The sequence below is a fragment of the Anser brachyrhynchus genome (assembly GCF_964034855.1).
Source record: "Anser brachyrhynchus genome assembly, chromosome: 1".
Lineage (NCBI taxonomy): Eukaryota > Metazoa > Chordata > Aves > Anseriformes > Anatidae > Anser > Anser brachyrhynchus.
Window position 1 is genome coordinate 189,784,740 of NC_137694.1, and position 18,527 is coordinate 189,803,266.

The following is an 18,527-nucleotide window of genomic DNA, read 5'->3' on the forward strand; positions in this document are numbered from 1 at the left end:
AAGTCAGATTAATATACCACTGCAATTTACAGGAATGATTTTTAAGCAGTATCAGAGGCAATGTTCTCACAAATCAAAACTAAGGACAGGCTACAAGTTTACTACATTTATTTTTTGAATGATTTGTGTCAGAGGCCTCTTCCTTACAAGTTAAATTCATATAAGAAGCAACCTCAATCTCTCCTTCAGAGATACCTTTATACATAATTTTATACATAACTATTCACACCAGGAGTAATATTTGGGTGGACAAAAAGGCTTACAATAAAGTTAGATCTGGCAAGTTTAGGTGGGGTGTTGTTTTTTTTTTAATCTCCAAAAAATCAAAGTTATAGAGGATGGTGTTGCACTATTCAGTGATGTAATATCAAAACACTACAGAAAAAAGTTAAAGCTCCTTTAAAGGAAGAAAGGAGAATCATTGCTGAGGTTTTTCTTAGCTACTGTAGTGATGGATCCCAGCAGAGGAACACAGACAAATCAGATGAAATTGACATGAATTATCTAAATGCTAGAAAAGGTATAAATGCTGGACTATGATCCCATTTATTTCCACCAGGAAAAATAACCTAGCCCACATTAATTTACCTGTAAAAGTCATTAAGGCAAGTATGACTAGAAGAAATTTATCTTTGAAAAGCCCTGCAATTCAAGAATTATGAGTCACTCCCTCCTCCAAACCTCATCATTAAAAGTAAATTACAATGCATTTATTTGTCAAGTGTTAGTTTAGCCTTTGAGAGCAGTTGCATTAGCATTTCTAGCTTCCCCCACCACCACCTGACCTCAGACTGTAGAGGTTAGAAGAAAAATGTATGCATATGAGTAGCATGTATGTAAATCAGTCTTTAAAAGAAAACCCCATTACATAGCAGAAGATCTGCAAGAAATGTTGAGTAACATTGCTGTGAAATACTAGGAATCTACTAGGAAACTTGAACACGGGAAAAACTGTTTTGGGGGAAAACTTTTGACCTTAGTCCGTGTAGCACGCACAAGCCACAGTAAGCTCTCCAGGAATATGGACTAGATAAAAGTGAGACACTTTGGGAAGAATCAAGTCCCCTGGCCTCCAGAGGAGCAACACACCTCTATGATGCACTGTCCACATTTTCATCCGAGAAAGAAAAGATACAACACCAGCACAGGGCCCCAGTGTATAAAGTCCTTGAATTGGGTGAGAAAGGGTCACCCACCATCCCGTATCATGCAGGCACAATAAGCAGAAAACAGTGATGCAGGCAAAGAGAACCCCAAGGAAGTCTGCAGAGCCCTACAAACTACAGTGCTGGATTTTGTATAGCTGAAGTACCAACAACATTCAGACCAGCTAACACAGAGGATGCTTGTGTTTTAGTGCTAATAATCACTTGTGGCTACTATACAGCTGGATGAGATACACCATTTCCCTCAAAAACACACACTTTAGTTGTACCACTATGTACAGAAATATATTCCTTCTCCAGTACTATCACAAGTTCAAAGCCCTACATGGGAATGTTTATATCAGCAAGATCAATAGCGCTGCCTTTTATATATCAGAAGTCTCCGGCTCCACAGCTGCTACTTCAGCATATATAAGAGATTAGCAGGATATAAAGGGATCAGGATCAGCTTGATGTGTTAAGGCACTGAAAAAAAATCAAACAGGGAGAGGGGACATTGATTCCAAACAACTTGAGTTTGAGGTGAAAAGTGAACAAGTTTCCTGCCATAACATCTTCTGAACATTAATATTTACTGTAAAGCTTTAAATCATCCACATTTTTCTTAACTGTCTTCAAGTCAAAATAGAGACCCAGCCTGCAGCAGAGCAGACACTATCACCTACAGTAACCACCTCGCAGAGAGTGGAAAAGTGTCTTGACTTTTTGGAGTGTAGCTGTCAAGTTATTCATCAGCTGAGAATGTTACTGCCCAACATTAATTTGGGATTTGCACTTATCAAAATATGTTAACTTCAAATAGGCAGGATGCTGCTTTGGTAGAGATGGTGTACTCCAGTTGACCTCTCAGCTCTGGCTGTCACAACCCCTTCACAAAGGGGTGCTTACTAGCTCTCTATCTGAAGAGAAGCTCTAGGATTTGGCAAAAGGACGGTTACTTCCAGCTAGAAAATATGGCATCCATTTGCAGTCAGCTTCCACCTTGCATTGGGGCTGTAACTGGAGTAATTCAGAAGTCAGCTCCCACTGAGAAATCTTTTTCATTCCTAAAACAACATTTTCTCCTCTATATACTTAACCTTACTAAAAGTGCAATTCCCACTGCAGTCTGAGAGGCACAGCCTAGCCTCACAAGACAAAAGGGGGCTCATTTAATTAATAAAAAAGTCTTCTTTAAAAAGCCTGGAAGCACCCCAGTGTGGTCCAGGGGACCATTCACTCCAGGGTCACTCAGTAGCAGAATGGACAAGGCCAAATCAGGGTTGGCTCCCACACACACACCCCAGCACAGTTTTCCATCACCAACCCAGTGGGTTTAAGCCCTTCCAGCACCTTCTTGTTGACCCCACGTACCAACACCACATACCCCCTTTCACAGTGTGAAAAGCACTCTTTTGCTCACCATATTTCATAAGCTTCAAACAGGAAAAAATGCAGATAGTGTAACTCTGTTACAGGGCTCTGTACGGGTCCCAGAAGAGACCCTGAGCTGAGTGCACTGAGCAGTGCAAGCATGTCTCCCCGATGAATACCTGGCTCTCGTTCAGCAGTGTAGATGTAATTTAATGGGACCTGGTGGGCCATCCCACATTTGCAGGTGGCAACAGTTCTGAGATTACATGATATTTTGGTTCAAAACCCTTTGGGAGCCTATAAGTGTGATGGTAAAAGAACAGAAGTAGCATGATATTTAAAGTGAAACAGAGAAGCTGCATCTCTGGACAAGAACAGAATATAGGTCAGACAACAGCATCAATACAGATGACACCTATTTCTCATTACAACTTTTGATTCACAGTTTCATTAAAATCTGAAAGTCATTTTTGCCCTTAACAAGAATTCAGAAATTCTTAACAATTTAACTCCTTGATGGGGCTCTCAAATACATTTCTCTGTGGACCCACATGATAAATTTGGACTGGTGACAAAGGATTAGAGTCAGGAATGAACCATTCTCTATCCATTTTTGCAGTAGATGCCTTTGGACCCCTTCAGGACTGCATATGGCCCCAGTTGAGAAACTCTGCTTAAATGTGTAATTTTGTCTGGTAGGCATCCAACCTGAGAAATCCTGAAGTACTGCGGATGCTGTATTATCTGTAAAAGTGCAACTGACTTTGGATGGATGGGGTCCTGGAATGTGTAACGTATTGCCCTGAAGAGGAAAAATACAGGGAAAAAAAGTAAAGTTATATAAGAAGTAGTTTTGATGATCCAGAGAGGCAGCCAGGAAGAACAGACCTCAATTGCCTCCTTTTTAAAATGTGTACTTGTAAATTAAGAAGCATTTCAAGATTAGGCATCTGTCCAATTCTTTTTATCATTTAGTGTATTATGCTAATGAGAATGCTGTTTCTTTAATTATCATTTGCAGAAAAATTGCATTCAATCCCTTGATCTTCCTTCAAACCATCCCAATGCTTGATTCCCCATAGGCTTTTAATCACACAGTTCCAGCGTGAAACTCTGCATTTGAGAAGAAACTCTTAAAACTGGTTCACTGAGAAAGTTTAAATTGTTTTCTTATCCAAGCTATATCCTCCACCACTTGGCAGCTTAGGAGGAAGGGCTAAAAGACTCAAATAGTAGTTTACACACTGAAGGCAGCCTAATTCTGAAACCTATTATACTGCATATATAACAGACACTAAATGCCAGAACTTGTTAGAGGTAGAGACAAGTGAGCTATAAAGTAACTTAATATTGTCCTGTGGTACTTTTAATAGGATTTACTGAGTTCTACTGTAAAGAGGCACTTACAGTACTCACAACTGCCAGTGTTAACTTTGTCATGCAAAGTTACCCATAACCAATGTCCATGGGCATTTGCTACAAGTTAAGTGTCTCTATCCATTTTAACACCATTTCTGCTTCTCCTGGTGGAGATGTGCATAATCAAAGCCCTGGCTAGAAACGAGCCCAAAAACCACTTGGTGTGCAAACCCACCCCAGGGCTGGAAGTGGCCATCCCACACCTGTGCTTGTCCTGCAGCATCCCCAGACTCGTGTGATGCCAAAATCCATGCGTGGGCTTGAGGTCATAGGCCACGTACACCCTGAAAGTGTCCCCTTCAAGGGGACCACAGAAACCCCATCATCCTCAGGGTGAGGACAGGAGGCTGCACTGGCCCCAAGCCTAACCTACCTCACCACTGCAGGGAGGACCAAGGGCCATCATCAATGCACACACTCTCCTTCAGAGATGCGGACATTGTTAGGCTTATCTCTTCTGAAAGACCATCTAGGTTGAAGGAGACCTCCAAGATCACCTAGTCCAACCTCTGACCTAACACTAACAAGTCCTCCACTAAACCGTATCACTAAGCCCTACATCTAAACGTCTTTTAAAGACCTCTAGGGATGGTGACTCATCTTCTGAACCATCTCTGGTTTAAGCCTCCAAGGCAGGCTCGGGAGCCCCCAGCATTCAGAGAATAGGTTACTGGCATTTCTTGGGTTGATGAGCCACAGCCACCTCTGAATCAGCCTTCTGATGTTTGCTTCACAGCAGCCCTGAAACTACTGATGCTTGCCGAGGTAGATTCTCATGCAAGCAGAGCTGCACCAGTGAGATGGACAGGGGTGCTGTGGACAAGTAACAGCCCCCCAGACCCACTACAGAAAGAAGGAAGTTTTATGTTTTAGTGCACACTGCAATAGCTAAGCAGAATGTATACACCAGTTATGGTGTATCCATTTAGAGCTTAATTGCAGTATACATTGCATGCTGCGCTTTCATCCTGCTGTGAAACTGAAAGAAACACTCGATTTCTGGATTTTTTTTTAAAAAGCTAAAACACAAATCGCTCTAACATCTTGAAGCAAAGTATTTACAAACAAATACTCTGACATCTCATTTATCTGTTTTGCCATAAAATTGGCTTATATATGATTAATTACAAAAAATAAGCACAGCATGCTTTCATGCACTTTTCCTTTGAAATCAAGGTCACACTTTGTTTTGAAATTCAGAAAAAACAGTATGAATAATGTGATTATCATATCAGAAGGTTCTTCACAAGTAATTTTAAGTGGGTTAAACCAAGGGCTTCTGAAGTTGTTGCTATTTTGTCATTGCAGAAGGATCATTTCTTAGCCCTTGTCCGTACCCTCCATTTTATTTGACTTACCTGATGTACTGAAAGCATGCCATAAAGTAGGATCCCTCATAACTACATTACAAGGCAATGATAAAAGTTTATTCCTGTCCCAAAGCATTTACAAGCTGATTCCTGCTCCGTAGACTCGATCCTAGTTGAGATGCAGCACCTCAGAAACAATACATGAACAGTGTGGGAACCTGGTAACTTCTGTAATCCGCCTGAACACATTCACTAAGCCCTTCTGCAAATTCTCTGCTCAAGATACTCTGCTAACCAGACACCTTCGTGCTAAGTACAGTATAACACTGGGAGATGTGGATCTTTCCCAGGTATTTGGTTTGCATGAGATGGTCACATCCATCATCTGCCTGTGCAGCCCTCCACCAAGGGAACAAGCTTTTACCAAGGCTAGATCAGTAAGAGTCAGTTCTGGGGATAGCAACACCATTACATTGACAAGTTATGTCAAATAGTCATAAGCTAATTTCTGCATGTATGCTGTTTTAAAACCTTTTTTTTTTTAATTAGTGATTTGAGAAGCAACCACTTAAGATAATGCTTGTTTCACAAAAAATCACTTAACCTCAGCTACTTTCCTCTCCCTCTGCCAGCGTACAGAGTGAGCCCCAAAGCTGACCACAGCATGAACTCCATCTCATGAAGTTCACCACGTCTGCTTTCTCCCACCTTTGCACAGCAGCAACCACAGGCTTACAAAAGACCATATGGATTGGGAGCTGCTGACTGCAGAAGTTAGACAAATAACTTCTATGTACTTCTTCAAATATACTTCAATATGAACTCTCAAAACACTTGACTTGTGTATTGCAGCACTAACAGAAAACAATGCCTTCACCAGTTGATATCTCAATAGCTTTTTTTAAAAAGGGCAAACTATTCATTCCTCTGAATACTTGCTTACAATTGCAATGACAGGGCTCAATTTTAATAGAAATAAGAATTGCCTATTTAAAAGGAAGCTTAATTCTACTAAAGGTTGAGAAGGTAATAAAAAACATGGTATGATCATGCTAAAAAGTTACTGTATTTAAGAGAAACAGTATGGACAAGATAAAAGCCATGGATACTACATGTACAAGGAAAACAAGATCTGGACTATTGGCAAGTCACAGGATGAGACAGACTGGAGTCTGCTAGAAGTCCTTCAACTGAGGTAAGAACATAATGAGGCACTCCTCAGGCATATATACTCAAAGTTACAAAAAATACTGTCACACTGAATTTTATTCTAGCAGAGAATCTGTTCTGGAAGAAGCACTTACTAGAAGATTTCTGGAAAGTCTACAAGTACTAGTCCATGGCTTAGCACCAGAAGTAGTAAAGTGAGCTCCAGCTAATGTTATATTAACTCCTACTGGATACAGGTGAACCATTTAACTAGGGATACTTTATTACATGTCAAAAAAAATAATCACTGTGCTACAGCCATAAAAGCTTTTTTGGTTAAAGAACTCTAGCTAAGGAAAATGACAGCAGCAGCAAAAAAAATCTGTAAAACAAACCCACAGTACATAACAGATGGGGAAAAGACACTGATAGCAATGAATACAAATTAACATTGCAGAAATGCACACAAATGATGAAAGAAAGCAAAAAAATAGAGAAGCCTGGTAAGGTTTACAACAATAGGAGCACCACCCTGAATGTAACAAGAAGTGCATTCCAAGCTATGGCTTCAATAACTAATCATTCCAGACTAACTATCAAAAAAATCAGGAAAAAAAATGTACTCGACAACTGCTTCTACTCTGTTTTCGACAAGATGCAGGATGCTACATTCACATCTCAGTGATAATGACATACCTCCCATGCCATCAGTAATTGGAGAGCTTTAAATAGCCCCTCAATTAAAAACCTGAATTCACTGCCACAGGGCAGACGTGCCAATAAGTTTCATGATGCAATGACTGCTGTTAACAACATGACTGGAAAGAGTTGAAATTGAAGCAATACTGAAAAGGGTTAAGTGGGATAACCTAAGCTGCTATCGAACAGTTCAACTGACATCAGCAGTAAGCAGCATCAGGGAAAGGTTATCATGGGACACAATCAATAAGGCATTGAAAGACAGAAGCACAATTAACGCCAATCAACACAGCTGTATGGAAAATAGGTCTGGTCATGTAAATCTGATCATTTGTATGCAGTTACATCATCATTTGATAATGGCAGTGCAGAGTGCTGACATGACACATTACTACTCCTAATTTCACACCATACATCAATTTAAAGTCATGCAGTACATAAAGCCCTGAATTCAAAGATCCACCATACCTCCACACAGCTCCTACTAAATGAATTTTAGGGGTGGCTAACTAAATGGAGAATCAGCATCCCAGAAAACAGATACCTTGTCAGTCCAGCAGGAAAAACAATCAAGGTGCAACATTTGCAAGCTGAAGAGAGCTACAGACTGCCTCCAAGAGCAAGGCTCATTATTTTTTGTAACAATTTACCTGCGACATGGCAGATTTGTTACCACTGACACCCTTTAAATCAAGGCCTTGATCTCCTTCAGGAAGATATGCTGAACAAAGGAATTAAAGGACAACTGATATATCCTGTATTTCCTTGACCTGTGCAGAGCAGGCAGAAAGAACTTATTCACGTGGTCCCCTCTGGCCTTTAAATTTGTAAATCTAGGAAACAATGACCCAGACATTAATAATCCCCCTGGAATTTAAAGCAATAAGTGAATCATGCATAATCCATCTGATATAGCATAGGATGTCTTGAGTATTTCTATGAGATTTCAATGGTAATCCCATGTTAAATTACTGGGTGACTTTAAATATTGTTAAGTTGCTTTCCTGAGTTTCTGCTTATAGCTGAAAGCAGTAAAAAAAACTATTATTTGAGGCATTTCACTAGCTGTTTGTATAAATACAGATGTGTAGCATCAACCATCTGATCACAGCTTCCCATGCAGACCACTTCAAGCTACTCCTTGGCATTATTGAAAATAGTTTCCTATCAGGACAGCATTGCAGTGGTGTCAAGATACCTCCCATCAAGCCATTGCAATGCACTGTAAACTCAGATCTCTTGAGCGGGGTTATGCTTCTGTATACCCTGCATCTTCCCACACAAAGCTCTAAGATCAGTATGAGAAAGGTGAAAAGCATATTGTCTCCAAACACACAACATTTGGTCCTCTTGAAAGAAAAGAATAGAGGAGTTTGAAACTAGCCAGGAAACTATTCAAAGTCTTACTTTCTCTTTATTTTTCTTACTTTATTCTCTTTATTAAACTTCATTCTCATTCAAAGTCTTACTTTGAATACAGTAGACATGTCAGCTCAGAAAGGAAGACGTTACTAAGAACAAGGACTCAACACCTGCTGATAATGAAACATGCATAAGGGAAGGGAACACCTTAATGGGACATTTTGGAGACACCTACAAAGAAATTGGAGACACCTATTAAGAAATTACTTGCTCTGCTCTTTTTTATCTTATTTAAACTTAATTACACAATACTGGAACATTTCTAAAACAATTCCTGTTTTATATATTGATATAGTCTTTTGTACTTGTCTTCTAAACACTGGAGTCCTCAAACTAGGAAATTCACAGGCACAGAGAATTAAGACCACTCAACAGGACTCGTATGTATTCCTCACTTCAGGTCACTTGTGCTTTTTGGCTCCATAGCCAAATTCCAAGCCAGGGTCCAACCCTGAACTTGGTCCAGTTAGTGGCAGTGAGAGCTGAGCATGGGTCTCAGCAGCAGCTCTTCCTAGGCACAGGAGTTATACGGATTTAACTTCACTGCTAGAGTTACAAGGCTTACAACCCCACTAATGAGAAGGCAAAAACAGTTATCTGCTTGTAAAAATGAAATAATTTGTACCTGGGAAATGTGTAAGTGATGTGCATTTGTGCATCCTTTACTACAAAGTTCTTCAAATGTCCTCAGAAAAGTCCTTCTGTGTCAGACAGTGCAGGAGCATTATGTGCCACCTGTAAGCCCAGCAGGTGTTTTCCCCCGTTGCATGTTAAGCTGTCTGACTGCTGTGGGATTGTACCCAGGATGCACATGCCACCCAGAGACAGTAACACCCAACCCAACCACCCATTTCTCAGCCAAATGCACATCTGTGAGTGAGCATGACATTCCAGAGGAGTAGCTTTCAGCTTGGGTAAAGGGTGGGTTATTCCTCCCCAGGCTCCTGCGACCATACAGTTCCTATCCCAGTGCTGTCTCATGCATCTGCTCGTTTGAAGAACCCCTTGGAAGACAAGATCATGCTGTGATTGACTCTGATGCTTACTTCACCTTTCCAAGCCCTACTAGTCCTTACTGTGCCTGTAGTCTAGGCTGTGGAAGAAGATGGACATGACAGCATTTCCTACATCAATGAGTGGGATCAGGGAATGCCCTTGGCAATGACCTGGGCTTGTGTCTTTTGCTCCTGTGATTTCTTCCCTCAGTTTGATATCACAGAGTCATCACCCTTGAGTGACTCCTCACCATGCTGCATGCTAGAGCCAATCCCACAGGCTTTGCTCGACTCCTGGCTATCTCCCAGTGCTGGCAGCTCTCAGACCTTCCCGACTCCAGGCCAGACCAGATCCAAGTCTCCCCAAAGGAGAGCGCAATGTTTTTGCCAGGTCACCAGATCTTCTCTAGCCAGGCTGCTGTTTTATCACTTCAGGGGCAGGATCAGACCTGCCTGCAGGAGATACATACCCAGGAAGTCACACACAATTATGTGGACAATTTTTTTTCCTTGTCCTGCTGTTCAAGCTACTGTAGTAGGAATGACATAGCACAAAAATTTGACCAAGCCCTTCAGGGTCACCCACTAGACTGTCTTGCCCTACTGACACACAAGGTTTGGGTTTTTTTGAACAGTATAATATCATTGCTGACCTCCCAGAGGCTTCAGCAAGCACCATTATTGCTCACAATGACCAGGCACAACTTCATGTCACCGTAACATGACTTTACTAGGATCTGTGTCAGTCATCTCCCAGCCTGCAGAATTATACCTTCCCTACCATCCCAACATAAAAGACCAGCTTCAAATATTGTCATATCTTTAAAAAAGAACTCTTGCCGGTCCAAAGAATTACACAAAGGAAGTAACAAGATTTAGTTTAGATATGAATCTAAACTAGCATGCCATGTTTTCCAATATACATTATACATACCAGACAAAATTCAAAATCATTAGGGAAGACGTCTATTTACATTTGATAATTCCCCCAGTACAAGAGCCTCATGGTTCACTTTGAAGTCACCTCTTTATCTACATTGCTTATAAAATTGTTGGAGGGCGTTTTCTTTTTGTTGGACAGAATAACACTAATATAAAAATCAAAGACCACTTGCAAAAAGAGTTCTTTGGTGGCAAACATTTATAAGATCAAATCAGACAAAAAAACAGAAGACACTTACCCAGAATGCTGGAAAAACAAATTTTACTTCCATTGGTGATAGTTTACCCTAGAAGACAGTCCCAGGGTGGAAACCTTTAGAAAACAAACAAAAGGCCCATTAGAATTAGAGCAGGTAACAAGGGCAAACACCATCAAACCTTTTGTAAACACTCTGCTAAAGATCAAACATCCTGCACTTCTGATTGCCGCCCTGTCTCAATTTCCTGACATGAACTCACAGATAAGTTGATCCTAGTTAAAAGTGACTGAAATGAAGCAGTGCACCTACTCTGGAAAAAGGGAAAAGTTACAAAGCTTTGAAACAAACACTACATTTTCTGTTCCTCTTCCTCTGTGAGACCTTTAAAGTAAGTCAATGCTCTTAAGTGAAGTTTAGACGCACAAGCTGAAGGGGAAGCACAGATTAAGCCTAGTCAGGTTTTGACGTATTTACAGAGATCAGCATTTAAAGGACTTTGTGCTATTTGTCCCCTTGTTCACATGCCACTTTTTAACGGGATAAGAGTGATGCATTGCTAATTCCGCGAGATTTAACTGAATTTGTTTCTGATGAGATAATCCAGGAAGAGCAGAGATGGAAGGAGAAGCCAGGGTGAGGAAGATCATCCAGAAAACATAAGTCAAGAGAAGATTGCAGTCACAAGAAACAGACATCACAGAACAGTGGTTATGGTACCAGAGATGACAGCTCAAGCCAGGGAAGGAAAGAAAGCCAGTCCTGAGATGTGGTAAGAGGTCATGGGATGTACTTTTACAAGTGGTAAAATCTGCTAAAGTCAAGCTGCCTAGGTGAAACTAGATGAGGATCTTCCAAGTAGGACTGATCAGTCCCGTAAATTAAGAAGCTTTTCCAGCTTCTTTCATTAGTGCAGTTATATTTATCTGTATTATGAGAGAAAAGGAGGCAGAAGAGATTAGAGTGAAGAGTTAGAGAAGGCACCAGTGCAAGGGAGACCACGAAGGGGGATGTGACCGTAGGACAAGCAGACCAGTTGGACAACAGAAGAGACCTGTATGACAGGGCAGAGAAAGAAGGAAGGACAACTGAGGAAGAAGTGAAGTCATAAGACAATTTCTTCCTTGTGGTACGAAGCAAGCAAAGAAAAGTTGGATGAAAACTTACATACTAGAAGATGAATACACAGATGGGATTTAAGGTAAGAGATTTAGCTAAATAGCAGTCTTTAAATATTTTATTCACATGCAATTTGTGGTCACCATTCTTGATGCATTTCACATAAATGTGGTAAAATCCCAAATCCAAAAAAGCCCGTAGCAAAACTTGTACTAATTACAGTGAAATTTATACTTTGGCAACAAGTTCTAGGTATGTTCTATTCCTCCCCTTCCATTCCCCAACAAGGCAGGTTGCTTCTTTTCAAATAACTGTTAAATTAAGTTGCATGTTCAGCCTCATTAACCACTATCTCTATCTTCCTGCAGTTTTAGTTAGATAAGTCGTTGTGCATGGTTACCTCAATCCTTCCCCCAAACAATCCCGTAACGCTGCTTTTTATTGTATCATTCTTCAAATGCTCCTAATTACACTGGGGGCTGCCAGCACTATCAGAGCAGAGCTCTCCCATGGAAAAGCCAGGAGGTGCAGCCAGCGCTGGAGGTGGTGAGGCACATGCACCCTTTGGGCAGGTCTAGGGATTTAGATGCTCTTCCATGCTGTCTTACCCACTTCAACCAAGACAACAGATCAGGAAATAGGCTCAAGTGAAGACTCAAACCTGCTGCACAGACACCAAGCCCCAAGCATGTGGAGCTGACTTCTCACTGCAGCTCCCCTCCAGCTCCATGAGCTCACCTGCTGGTCCACCACCTTCACACCCAGCACACAAACACAGGGCAGGAAGGAGATTCTGCCACCCCACTGGAGTCAGGGGTACATCAGAGACCCCTGAATTTAGGATTTGTGCCTGACTGCAGCTTTTCCCACAAAGCACCCCCAAGTGAGACCATTTCCTCATAGGCAACAGGACACAGCACTGCCCCACAAGACAGAAACCCTCAGGAAGACCTTCTCCAGCAGCCTTTAATCAAGGGTCTGACCTAACCTTCAGTCCTTTTTTTTTTTTAAAGCAAGCACAGGAGCAAACAAAGGTGCCAAAAATCACACAATTATCTGCTTCCAGCTGGAAATGAGGGTGTAAAGGCTGATTCAGCTCCACCCCAGGAGCTCAGCCCTGCCGAGGCTGTTCCTGGCCGCCCAGGGGTCAGGGCAGATCATCACAGCCACTGGGATTTATGCAAGAGACATGTTGCTCCCAGCTCCTCTCAAATCCCAAAGACACTGCTGTTATGTAACAGGAACAATCAAACCAGGCAGCTTTTCAGAGATTTGATTCTAAAACTGCTGAGCAGCTAAAAATGAGTGTGCCGTGGTGTTTTCTGCTCCTACCAGGTTAACCTGAAAGCTGCTGCAGCTCACAGCGACTCAGCTCGCACGTCGCCCAAGGCATCGAAATCCAGAAGGTGAAATAAAGCAACATTTGCCCACGTTCCCACCAGGTCCTCAGGGGAGCGCAAAGCTCTGTGTCTTCTGACCTGAGCCTCAGGGCTTTCATTTCTTCAGTATCAGTGGCTGGCTGGCTCTGCTGACATTAAAGGATTACTCACACAAATAAAGGCAGAGGGCCTGGACCTGAACTTTGCTGTGTTGACAAAGCAACACTGTCCTAGCTATTAGCTCCTGTTTCTGCAATGTTCCCTGCCTTGTGCGTACAGCAGTTTGAATTCACCAAGGCTCAGGTATATTATTTGACTACTGTTCCCTTTTTTAAAGCCTCGCTCTATCACATTGCACCAACAGCTAAGCAGCCTTTTCATCGTAACAGCAAGAGAAGAACCTCAGATCCCAGCGGGCTGCTACACCAGAACAAACATGTTCATTCCAAGAGCACGGCTCTGCCGGGTGTACTTGACTGCAATTTACTTGTGAATGTCTTTGAGCACAGCATCCTGCCAGCTTTCCCTGTGCACAGCATGCCGCGATTCCTCCTGGCATTCTGGCATGAACAAATTACATCAGACTCAGAAATGTTGAATACAAAGCTTTATTTTTCCCCCATCAATCTAATTCTTATTCATTAACATCAATGCACCCTGTAGCATAGAAGTACACTACTCCGGAGTCATCCAGTCCCTCTGAAATTTTCTAATAGTATAAGCTTCAGAATTATTATGAGGACTGCAAGCAAATCTCAGGTGGCTTAAAGGGTAGTTCCACATGCCCTGTGCAAAGCTTGGCAGAGACAACATGCCAGAGGGCTGGAGCATCTCTGTTCAACATCCAGCACTACTGGAGCATCTTTGTTCAAGCTACCCTTGCCTGCCAGGTTGGCTTCTTGGCAGCCTTAGTATTTTGCCATAACTTAGAGCTGCCTGGAGGGATAATAACCACAGAAGCCAACTCATTTAGGATAAGCTATCAAACAGTTAAAATCCAAAAGCAAAACTTAATAGAGAACCTAATTAGCCCAGCATGTGTTTTGGATGCTTGTTTACTTTTAAGCTATGATTTCAAAGGGAAGTCATTCTCCTGTAAGTGCTTGCTGAAGTGATACTCACAGCTGCACAGAGAAAAAGCACAAGTTATGCCTTTCTTCCAGCCCTGCATCCAATGCAATAGCTGCCTCAAAGTTTATCTCTGGGTAGAACAGCCTGAAGGCTCACACAAGGAGCAGCAACCTGTACAGCACACCATCAGCTCAGTTAAGGGTCACAGTCACAGACTGGGAGTGGAATCCAAGGAATTTTGTAACTGATGCTTTTGGTAGTTTTAGGGCTTGCATAAAATCACTAATCTGCATGTGATGTCACTACCAGCAAAGCCTGGGAACTGCTGCTACACCAGATGCTTCTAAGGATTAACTTATTTGCAGAGTTTTGATGCAGATGTCTCCGCTGGAACAAAGTGGGCTTCTCCATGCAGTTCCCAAATGCCCTGCAAGAGTGGGCCGGCATGCTGCTCCCATTTCTGGAGAGGAAGCTAAAGGCAGTCTTAAACTTTAACACAATTACAGAGGAATTTAGATCTGCTGTCTTCCAGCCAGGGTGCTACAGAGGCCACTTTCTGCACTGCAGAGCACCTTTAAACATCAGCCCAAAAGAGTAGCAGTAACTTCCACCTTTATCAAAACCCAATTTCTGCCCTGAAATGTGAAGGTTCACAGGACCAGGAGCTTTGAACCTGTTTGACCAACAGCCAGCTTTATAGCCACTTAATTGCAATAACAGTTCTTCCAATAAATTACTAAGATGACTGCTTAAATTAAGTCTTTCAGACTGCCCTTCCTTGTACTCAAGGAAGTCTTTGTACTTTTTAGATGTCTTCAATGTTTTTCAGACATGCCTTTCAGCTGCACAATGGTAATCTGATTCTATAGCACAACAGACTAACAGATCTTTAGTTGGCATAAATCAGCTCCTCACTGAAAAATCCAGAACAGCAGATGACACCCTTATAATGGCAATGGACAGAACAAATATGGCTTCTGGAGAGCAAAGCATCAAAAGCATACCCGGCTGTAGTAAGATAGTGCTGGAATAAGTTACAAAAATCCATCTGAATTACTTTCCTGAAGACTGTTCCAATGGGTTTGAGTTTGTAAGGAGCTTGCTATTGCAAAATCATCATGCACCTAAGCTTTGCTGCTTGTTACTTTCCACTTTTAGCTACTTATGACCTCCTCAACAAAACTGGCTGCAGAATTTTCAGCAAAAGTTGCATTTAAGCAAGGCCAATATAATTATAAACAACATGATAAAGCACAATCTTTTTGTCAGGAAAGCATTTGCTAAATCTGATGTGCTTCAGTAGTCTTAGGAGTTGGACTCGATGATCCTTGTGGATCCCTTCCAACTCAGATATTCTATAATTCTTGTTAGCAAACCTCAGCATCCAGCCAAGGTATATCCTCTTGTACCACTTGTTGCTGACTTTCAACGTCTTTACTGACATGTCCATTACTATGCCTCAATTTTTTCTCCTCCATTGTGCTCAATCAAATATTAAACCACTGTACAAGTGCTTCACATTCACCAATGTATGACTTTCTAGAAAACACATTTTTGGAGCCTGCTATTTGGTCTGCAGTTCTGTCCTATGCTGATTTCTGGTGACTCCTTCAGGAACTTAGGAGATAAAGAAGCTGGAAGTTTTACTTATGGTGATAGAAGACTATTTTTCACAGGGTACTGAATTCCCTGCCCAGCCTCTGATGTGCTGCTGCGCTTTACAGATGTGGAAAAACTGCAATTTTGCAATATCTGTGCTGCTAACTCTTGTCTGCTATCTCATTAAGTATCTAGCATTGCTTGCTATATCCAAATATATTTTGCATAGAAATACACACTCCAGAAGTGTAGCCCAGAAGTGTTAAGTGTTAAGCTACTTTCTTTATACAGTCACTATCACTACAGACAACCCCTTACAAAACTTTACCATAAGAAACACTCTGCTGTAAAGAGAAGTAGTTTTTCTATCAGACCCAAACCTCTACCTGTCATTTGTTAGATCAGTAGCCGAATATCAGCTCTGTCCCTAAAGAGATGAACATATAGAATGACTTGGTATCATATCAAAGGTTACTTCAAATTAATGACATGGACACAGCCTTGCAAAGCTTTCCTCAGCCCCCCCAGTCTCATGCAGTGATTTCCAAACTCACGATACTTTGCTGAAAGGCTCACTTACAAAATTCCCCTTTCGTACATTGTGATGCAGCTCTATTCTGCTCGAATTAAGGCACTGATAAATAAAGCAAGAGTGAGAAGTTAATCTCCATCTTCGTACACGTAGCTCACTGCTACCACACTCCTGCAGCACAGGCTGTGCTGCTCTCCCCAGCAGATTGCAGAGATGGAAGGAGACAAGCAGTCGGGTATATTTAATGGCATTGGAAAACAACAGACTGGCTAAGAGTTTACAGAGTAGAGGATATAGAAGAGCCCACACCCCTGCTTCAGACTGGGGGTGAGAAACAGTAAGACCCACAGATACTATGCAGAACATAGAGAGCATATAATAATTCCTGTAGGAAATCACGCAAACCAGAGCAAGGCATTTATGCATCACATTACATCCAGTTCAACTGCTGCCGAGTGCTTCCTTAAGGCAGCCATCCACTGCGAAGTTACAACCTGCGTGCAAACACTTGACATTTAATTATTGTGCTACCGCTACCTGAATACCCGTAAATATTTCTAATGCTTGACTTGCTGGGAAATATTTATTAGGTTTTTGATCTTTGAAGTTTAATGCAATGATGAATGATCAGGATCTTGAAAAGAGCCTTGCTCTTTTCACGCTCATAGCAACTGGGCTTAGCTGCTCCCTATCAAGGAGGGGAATGGGAGCAGCATAAGTGGGGTTAGAAACTGCCAGCCTAGATGAACAGCTCTTCAAGTAGAGGTGCTTATGTGAGCAGGGAGAGCTGCGCTCACTGCCCTGCCCTCCACAGTTTTGCTTTTTCCCTTCGCACCGAGGGGAAGCACTGACTTGTAAGTCACAGTAGAGGCTTTATTTGCCTTTCAGCAGTGAGGAAAGTCGAGGTGCACCTCCTCGGAAGGGTCACCGGGCTGGGGCCGTGCCCAGAAGGATGCTCTCACCCTGCCCCGCTCGCACCCACCGGCCGGAGGCCCCCAGGCAGCGGCGCCCCGCTTATCAGCATCCTCCAAACTTTCGGAGGAGCAGACCTGACACCGGACAGCGCCCACCCCGGCCAGCAGGGCTTCATCCTTCGCTGCTCTCCCACCCCACGGGGAGGCTCCCACGCACCCGCTGCCTCCTCGGCACCGCGGCGTGGGAAGCGCTGCGCATCCCTGGCGGCGTGGGGACCGCTCCGCATCCCCGGCGGATTTTTCCACCCAACCTCCCCATCCCATCCCCAGCCTCCCCATCCCACGGGGATGCGGGGCAGGGACAGAGGGCAAACCCCAGGCACCCCCGTGGCGCTGCCCCGCGTGGGGCAGCGATGCTGGGCTCTCACCTGCCTCCGTTTCTGCCTCCTCCTCCTCCTCCTGCCGGCAGGACGGAGCGGGGGCCGCCGCCGGCCTCCTTTATATAGCGGCTGGGGGGGCGCAGCCTCCGAGCCGAGCCGAGCCGAGCCGCAGCGCCCCCCCGCGGCCCGAGCCTCCCCCCGCGCCGCCCCCGCGCCCCGACCATGGGGGGGGGGTGGGGGGCGCGTGGGAAACGCACCCCGCTTCGGGCCCCGGGATGCTCAAAGCAAAAAGGAGCAGCTGGTCCCCAAAAAAGGGAACCCGCGAGGTGAGGGGAGGGCGTCGGGGTTGGGGGGGGGGGGCTAGATAAGGCGGAAAGTTAGCGGGGTTGCGTGGGGAGCAGGGTGGTGGTGGGAGCTGCACGTGAAAATTACACGTGCGGGGGGGATACAGGGAAAAATGGGGAGGATATTTATCGGGCATGTAGCAATAGGACAAGGACAACGGCTCTAAAGTAAAAGAGAGGAGGTTTAGATTAGATATTAGGAAGAAATTCTTCCCTCAGAGGGTGGTGAGGCACTGGCACAGGCTGCCCAGAGAAGCTGTGGATGCCCCATCCCTGGAGGTGCTCAAGGCCAGGCTGGATGGGGCTTTGGGCAACCTGGTGTGGTGGGAGGTGTCCCTGCACATGGCAGGGGGGTGGAATTAGATGACCTTTAAGGTCCCTTCCAACCCAACACATTCTATGATTCCATGATTCTATGAAATTAAGGCTCTGTAACACATAAATGGGTCATAGCGGATTATTCAGTGGGGACCTTGGGCCCTCACTTTCCATGCTTTCTAGGGAAAACCAGCCTCTGTGCGCTGTCATTCCCTCAGG

At 43.4% G+C, this 18,527-nt stretch overlaps 1 protein-coding gene and 1 long non-coding RNA gene across 13 annotated transcripts in view; one reads left to right on the top strand and one right to left on the bottom strand.

Annotated features, from left to right (window-relative positions):
- The window catches only part of MTUS2 (microtubule associated scaffold protein 2), a 285,432-nt gene extending 267,647 nt beyond the window's left edge, over positions 1 to 17,785 (bottom strand). For 6 of the 12 annotated variants that reach the window (XR_013940616.1, XR_013940617.1, XR_013940618.1 and 3 more), the window contains exons 1-2: positions 17,695 to 17,750; positions 10,695 to 10,768 (exon numbers count right to left, since the gene is read on the bottom strand). The gene's annotated coding sequence lies outside the window, so the exon portion shown is untranslated. Of the gene's footprint in view, positions 1 to 10,694; positions 10,769 to 12,509; positions 13,120 to 17,694 lie in introns of those variants that run through there. The other 6 variants (XR_013940615.1, XM_080560572.1, XM_080560574.1 and 3 more) reach the window with 3 other exon arrangements.
- On the top strand, positions 10,800 to 13,772 carry LOC308179958. Its single transcript, XR_013940695.1, has 3 exons — positions 10,800 to 11,043; positions 11,260 to 11,424; positions 13,107 to 13,772. It is a non-coding gene; the product is annotated as an uncharacterized lncRNA (long non-coding RNA).
- Positions 17,786 to 18,527: the final 742 nt, after the last annotated feature.